The sequence below is a fragment of the Pan troglodytes genome, chromosome X, assembly GCF_028858775.2.
Source record: "Pan troglodytes isolate AG18354 chromosome X, NHGRI_mPanTro3-v2.0_pri, whole genome shotgun sequence".
In the NCBI taxonomy this organism is placed as follows: domain Eukaryota; kingdom Metazoa; phylum Chordata; class Mammalia; order Primates; family Hominidae; genus Pan; species Pan troglodytes.
The window spans coordinates 125566230-125573343 of NC_072421.2; the positions used below are offsets into that span (position 1 = coordinate 125566230).

The 7114-nt window shown below is 38.0% G+C and overlaps 1 pseudogene; it reads right to left on the reverse strand.

Annotated features, from left to right (window-relative positions):
• Nucleotides 1-379: 379 nt before the first annotated feature.
• Nucleotides 380-878, reverse strand: LOC100614311 (KRAB domain-containing protein 4-like; annotated as a pseudogene).
• Nucleotides 879-7114: the final 6236 nt, after the last annotated feature.

Below are 7114 nucleotides of genomic sequence, written 5' to 3' on the forward strand. Positions count from 1 at the left end.
TTATAACTTTGATTTTTATTATACCTAATAAAGGCTAAATGATATCTGCAGTGTTTTGATATCTATTAGGTTTACATGTTTACTCTCAGCGAATTTTTGATGCATAGTGTAACAATGTACCGTAGTTCCCACATATCCATGGGGATATGTTCCAAAATCTCCAGTGGATGCCTGGAACTGTGGATAATACAAAACCTGATTGCTGTTAATTGGAACATGTTTCCATTCATGTCTTCCACCTATAAATGCAATGTCTTTTTTTTATCATAAGTAGGCACTTATCATGCACTCTGGCCATAACTTTTGCAGGATGAGATGCAACAGCAAAACTAGCACAGGCGTCAAGATTAGAAGTAAATTCCAATACACCTTACATATCTCATCTTTCTTTCTTACATAGCCTCTATTTTGACTATGAATGTTTAAATTTTGTTTTGAACATCTTCCCCATGAATAATATTTAGAGAGTCTTTGTCTTACCGAAAAAAGTCTGTTCTCAGATAAATGATTTTTCTACATCTTCTGCATTCTTGACCATTTTCATCCTTCAGTGTTTTCTTGTCTATGAGTGCAGCTTACCACAGAAGTTTATCTGGGCTTTCTTTTTAGTAATCTATCTGTTCATCAACTTGCTAGATTTCGGGACAGATCTTCATTGGGTTTCCTCCATCTACCATCCAGGACTTTTCGCCTTGTCCCAACCTGAAGATAACATCTGGTTTGGCAACCAGATACCCCATGGACACCAGGTGGCTGTAGTTGCCAAGCATGGCATTCCTGTAAAGATTCTTATGAGGAGAGTCCATTTGCTGCCATTGCTCCAGGACAAAGTCCACAAACATGTCTTTGAAGGTCAATGATTCCCAGGACATGCCCATCCTGTTCTTCTCTGGAAAAGGATGGTGATCTCCTCCTGAGACCTCAGCCTGGGTTTTCTTAGACTAAGTGAGGAAGCACAGGCAAAGATAAGCTGGGGTCTGAATTTGTTTAGCAGCGTTCTCAGTTATGTATTCTGTCCTTGATTGCCAAAGGCCTAAAACCTCAAGTGCAGATGACAACAGACAGTGTCTGTTGAGTATTTTTAACATGAAGTGTTATTGGGTTTTTCAAATAATTTTTCTGCAACTATTACAGAAATTACATAATCATATAATTTTTATTTTATTCTATTGATAGGGTATATTAGATTAATTAATTTTTGGAGGTTGAAACAACCTTGAATTTCTAACTAAAGTTCCATTTGATCATATTGGGTAATTCTTTTATACATTGGTGAAGTCAGGTTGCTAGTATTTTTCTGAGATTGTTTTCATTTATATTCATAAGTGATACTGGCCAGTAATATTCTTTTCTTATAATATATTCATCTGATTTTGATATTTATCAAACACTGGCCTCAGAATTAGTTGGGAAGTATTTTCTTCTCTGCTATTGTTTGATAGAGTTTGTAAAGAATTTGTATTAATGCCTTAAACGTCTTGTAGAACTCAATGAACCCCCTTGGTGAAGGGTTTACATTGTTAGAAAATTTTGATCCAATCTCTACTAAACATAGGTCTTTCTGGCTTTAATTTCTTATTTTTTATTGATAAACGAAGTTGGGTATATTTAGGAAGTACATGTGTTTTTTGATAGATGTTGTATTAGTCCATTTTCATGCTGCTAATAAAGACATACCTGAGACTGGGAAGAAAAAGAGGTTTAATTGTACTTAAATTTCCACATGGCTGGGGAAGCCTCAGAATCATGGTGGGTGGCAAAAGGCACTTCTTTTTTAAAATTTTACTTTAAGTTAGGGATACATGTGCAGAATGTGTGAGTTTGTTACATAGGTATACATGTGCCATGGTGGTTTGCTGCACCTATCAACCCATCATCTAGGTTTTAAGCCCCACATGCATTTGGTATTTGTCCTAATGCTCTCCCTCCCCTTTTCCCCAGCCCCCTGACAGCACCAGTGTGTGATGTTCCCCTCCGTGTGTCCATTTGTTCTCATTGTTCAACTCCCACTTATGAGTGAGAACACGCAGTGTTTGGTTTTCTGTTCCTGTGTTGGTTTGCTGAGAATGATAGCTTCAAGCTACATCCATGTCCCTGGAAAGGACATGAACTCATTCTTTTTTATGGCTGCATAGTATTCCATGGTATATATGTGCCACATTTTCTTTATCCAATCTATCGTTGATGGGCATTTGGATTGGTTCCAAGTCTTTGCTATTGTGAATAGTGCTGCAATAAACATATGTGTGCATGTGTCTTTATAGGAGAATGATTTATAATCCTTTTGGTATATACCCAGTAATGGGATTGCTGGGTCAAATGGTATTTCTGGTTCTAGACCCTTGAGAAATCACCACAGTCTTCCACAATGGTTGAACTAATTTATACTCCCACCAACAGTGTAAAAGCTTTCCTATTTCTCCACAGCCTCAAAAGCATCTGTTCTTTCCTGACTTTTTAATAATTGCCATTCTAACTGGCATGAGATGGTATCTCATTGTGGTTTTTATTTGCATTTCTCTAATGACCAGTGATGATGAGCTTTTTTTCATATGTTTCTTGGCCACATAAATGTCTTTTTCTGAGACGTGTCTGTTCGTATCCTTCGCCCACTTTTGATGGTTTCTTTTCTGTTTTTTTCTTGTAAATTTGTTTAAGTTCCTTGTAGATTCTGGATATTAGACTTTTGTCAGATGGATAGATTGCAAAAATGTTCTCCCATTCTGTAGGTTGCCTGTACACTCTGAAAATAGTTTCTTTCACTGACAAACCTAACGAAAACAAGCAATGGGGAAAGAATCCCCTATTTAATACATGATGCTAGGAAAACTGGCTAGCCATATGCAGAAAACAGAAACTGGACCCCTTCCTTACATCTTATACAAAAATTAACTCAAGATGGATTAAAGACTTAAATGTAAAACCTAAAACCATAAAAACCATGGAGACAACCTCAGCAATACTATTCAGGACATATGCATGGACAAAGACTTAATGACTCAAACACCAAAAGCAATCCCAACAAAAGTGGAAATTGACAAATGGGATCTATTAAACTAAAGAGCTTCTGCACAGCAAAAGGTAGTTCTTACACAGCAGCAGGAAGAGAAAATGAGAAAGAAGTAAAAGCAGAAACCCCTGAAAACCCATCAGAACTTGTGAGACTTATTCACTATCATGAGAATAGTACACGAAGGACTGGCTCCCATGGTTCAATTACCTCCCCCTGGGCCCATCCCACAACATGTGGAAATTATGGGAGATGCAATTCAAGTTGAGATTTGGGTGGGGAAACAGCCAAACCGTATCATTCCATGCCTGGCCCCTCCAAATCTCATGTCCTCACATTTCAAAACCAATCATACCTTCCCAACAGTCCCTGAAAGTCTTAACTCATTTCAGCATTAATCCTAAAAGTCCACAGTCCAAAGACTCATCTAAGACAAAGCAAGACACTACACCTATGAGCCTGTAAAATAAAAGGTAAGCTAGTTACTTCCTATATACAATGGGGATACATGGGATTGGGTAAAAACAACAATTCCAAATGGGAGAAATTGGCCAAAACAAAGGGATTACAGGGCCCATGCAAGTCTGAAATCTAGTGAGGTAGTCAAATTTTAAAGCTCCAAAATGATCTCCTTTGACTTCAGCTCTCACATCTAGGTCATGCTACTATAAGAGGTGGGTTCCCATGGTCTTGGGCAGCTCCACCCCTGTGGCTTTGCAGGTACAGCCTCCCTCTCGGCTGCTTTCACAGGCTGGCATTGAATGTCTGTGGCTTTTCCAGGTACAAGTGCAAACTGTCAGTGGATCTAACATTCTGGGGTCTTGAGGACGGTGGCCCTCTCCTCCACTAGGTAGTGCCCCAGTAGGGACTCTGTGTGTGTGGGCTCCTACCACATATTTCCCTTTTGCACTGCCGTAGCAGAGGTTCTCCATGAGGGCCCTGCCCCTGCAGCAAACTTTTGCCTGGGCATCCAGGCATTTCCATACAACTTCTGAAATCTAGGTGGGGGTTCCCAAACCTCAATTTTTGACTTCTGTGCACTGGCAGGCTCAACACCATGTGCAAGCTGCCAAGGCTTGGGGCTTCCACCCTGTTAAGTCACAGCCCGACCTGTATGTTGACCCCTTTCAGCCACAGCTGGAGCAGCTGAGACACAGGACACCAAGTCCCTAGGCTGCACACGGCACAAGGACCGTGGACCCGGTCAACAAAACCACTTTTTCCATCTTGGCCTCCGGGCCTGTGATGGGTGGGCTGACATGAAGACCTCTGACATGCCCTGAAGACATTTTCCCCATTGTCTTGGGGATTAAAATTCAGCTCCTTGTTACTTATGCAAATTTCTAGAGCTGGCTTGGATTTCTCCTCAGAAAATGAAATTTTCTTTTATATTGCATTGTCAGGCTGCAAATTTTCTGAACTTTTATGCTCTGCTTCCCTTATAAAACTGAATGCTTTAACAGCTACCAAGTTACCTCTTGAATGCTTTGTGGCTTAGAAATTTCTTCTGCCAGATACCCTAAATCATCTCTCTCGAGTTCAAAGTTTCACAAATCTCTAGGGCAGAGACAAAATGCCACAAGTCTCTTTGCTAAAACATAACAAGAATCACCTTTGCTCCAGTTCCCAACAAGTTCCTCATCTCCATGTGAGACCACCTCATCCTGGACCTTATTGTTCATATTACTATCAGCATTTTTGTCAAGGCCATTCAACAAGTCTCTAGGAAGCTCCAAACTTTCCCACATTTTCCTGTCTTCTTCTGAGCCCTCCAAACTGTTCCAACCTCTGCCTATTACCCAGTTCCAAAGTCACTTCCACATTTTCTAGTATCTTTTCAGCAACACCCCACTCTACTGGTACCAATTTTCTGTATTAGTCTGTTTTCACGCTGCTGATAAAGATATACCTGAGAGTGGGAACAAACAGCAGTTTAATTCAACTTACACTTGCATATGGCTCGGGAGGCCTCAGAATCATGGCGGGAGGCAAAAGACACTTCTTACATGGCGACAGACAGAGAAAATGAGAAAGAAACAAAAGCAGAAACCCCTTATAAACCCATCAGATCTCGTGAGACTTATTCACTATCATGAGAACAGTATGGGAAAGACCAGCCCCCATGATTCAGTTACCTCCCCCTGGGTCCCTCCCACAACATGTGGAAATTCTGTGAGATACAATTTAAGTTGAGATTTGGATGGGGACCCAGCCAAACCATATCAATATGTAATGATCAAGGTAATTGAAATGCCCATCACCTCAAATATTTATAATTTATTTGTGTATGGAATATTTCAAATATTCAAAATCTTCCCTTTCAACTATTTTGAAATATATTATAAATTTTTATTAATTATTCTCACCCTACCCTCCTATAAAACACTAGAACTTATTCATTCTGTTTAAATATATTTTATACCCATTAACCAACTCCTGCTTATCTCCCTTTTGCCCCATACCCTTCTCTGTCTCTAGTAAACACCAAACTCCTCACTACCTCCAATTCTATCTATGTTACTGAAAAATTGCAGGATTTTATTCATTATGGCTGAACAATATTTCATTGTATATATATATACCATATTTTCTTTATCCATTCCTCTATGCTGTTTTTCATACTTGCTGTGCTAATTTACATTCTCACTAAACGTTTTACTTTCTCTGTATTCTCTTGGCATCCTCACCAGCATCTATTATTTTCTGTGCTTTTGTTAATAGCCATTCTACTCAGCACCATTTATTGAAGAGACTGTTTTTTCCCCCATCGTTAGTTCTTGGTGGTTTTGTCAATAATGCATTTGCTTAAGTGTGTGAATTTATTTCTGTTTCTTTTTTATTCTGTTCTATTTGTCTATGTGTCTGTTTTTATGTCAGTAACATGATGTTTTGGTTCCTGTAACTTTGTAGTATATTTTGAATTCAGGTAGTATGATGCCTCCAGTTTTTTTTGTTTTTTGTTTTGTTTTTTTCTTTGCTGGGGATTGCTTTGTCTATTCAGGGTCTTTGATGGTTTCATAAAACTTTTTAGTACTTATTATATTCCTGTGTAGCATATCACTGGTATATTGATAGGGATGGAATTGAATATGTAAATCACTTTGCGTAGTATGGGCATTTTAACGCCATTAGTTCTTTCATCTGTGAGCATAGAATATTTTCCCACATTTTTGTATCCCTTTCAATTTGTTCAGTGTATAAGGTACCATTTATACATTGTTGGTAGTAATGTAAATTAGCTCAGCCATTGTGTTTCTTTAACAAAACCAGTGAAAGATCTTACATATAAAATATGTATATATAGCAGCTATTGTAAAAAAATTACCGTCTTGATTTATTTTTCAGATTGTTTGCTGTTGGCATATATAAATCCTACTGATATTTATATGTTGACTTTGTATCCTACAACTTTACTGAATTCATTTATCAGTCCCAATATTTTTTCGTGTGTGGAGTTTTTAGGTTTTCCTAAATATAACATTGTATCATCTGTGGAAAAGGACATTTATACACCTTCCATTCAAATTGGAATGTCCTTTACTTATTTATCTTGCCTAATCCCTCTGGCTAGAACTTCCAGTACTATGTTTAATAAAAGGGAATAATAAAATTGTTATTTTCCTTTGCTGAATTATCTTCTTTATCATTATATAACTTTTTCATCTCTTCATACACATTTTTTACTAAAATATATTTTATCTGATAAAAGTATAACTATTCCCGCTCTTTTTAAATTTCCATTTGCATGTAATATTTTTTCTACATCCTTTTATTTTCAGGCTACGTGTGTCTTTTTCATAATTTCAGCTTTTATTTTAAATTCAAGGCGTACATGTGCAGATTTGTTACATCGTTATATTGCATGATGCTGAAGTTTTGGATATGAATGATCCCATCACTGAGGTAGTGAGCATAGTACTCAACAGTTAGTTTTTCAGCCTTTGCTCCTTTCTCTTTCTGCCCCCTCTGGTAATCCCAAATGTCTATTGCCCTCATCTTTGTGTCCATATGTATCCGATGTTTAGCTCCCACTTATAAGTGAGAACATGTAGTATTTGGTTTTCTGTAGGATAATAGGCTCCAGCTGCATTTATGTTGCTGTAA